We start from the raw sequence: 721 nt of genomic DNA, 5'->3' as shown, positions 1-721 counted from the left end.
TAGGTATTTTTAAAAGAGTAAATAATAATTTTTTTTTAATTTGTAAAAGAGTAAACAACCATTCTTATTCCCCAAAAAGAAAAAAAAAAGAAGGGAAAAAAAAAACTTTCTTTCCTCCTACCCACTTCAAGGCTATCAAATGTTTAGCAGCTGAAGGATATTCATCTTTAGGAGGTAGGCCAAAATGTCAGTAAAAATTTAATTATTTTTCAAACATATGGGAGCACTTACAAGACGCAAATGTGATACTGAGTATTGATATTGGGAGGAAACGGAATAATATACTTTCATATTAGGTGGTCAAGACCCTGTCCCCACTGAAGGGAGTGCAAGTCACTGAAATATTCATTCTCCTTGTGAGAATCTTGGGTGCTAAGGACAGGCTAGTGGTTCCACAAGCTACCTGCATTCAGAGTAAAAACACAAAGGTATAACACCTCTCTTCTCAGGGACATGTGGTAACAGTTATTTTCAATAGGAAAAATATTCATTTAACAATAAGAAACAAAGCCTGCATGATAGCAGGTGCCTGTGGCAAGGAAGAGAAGACATAGTCATATGAGTGAAGACGTTTATTTGCAACAACTGATTAGAATTTTCTGGGCAAATTGATCCATTGGAATGATCAAATCTTAGTCATCAAATAATTCTTCCCTGCCAGACATCAAGCTGAGTTCTTGGAATACAAAGAAAGGTAAAAGTGGAGCTCAGAGTCCCTGTC

The sequence above is a fragment of the Sminthopsis crassicaudata genome, chromosome 5 (genome assembly GCF_048593235.1).
Source record: "Sminthopsis crassicaudata isolate SCR6 chromosome 5, ASM4859323v1, whole genome shotgun sequence".
NCBI classification, from domain to species: domain Eukaryota; kingdom Metazoa; phylum Chordata; class Mammalia; order Dasyuromorphia; family Dasyuridae; genus Sminthopsis; species Sminthopsis crassicaudata.
Note: the sequence above shows the minus strand (reverse complement) of the source record.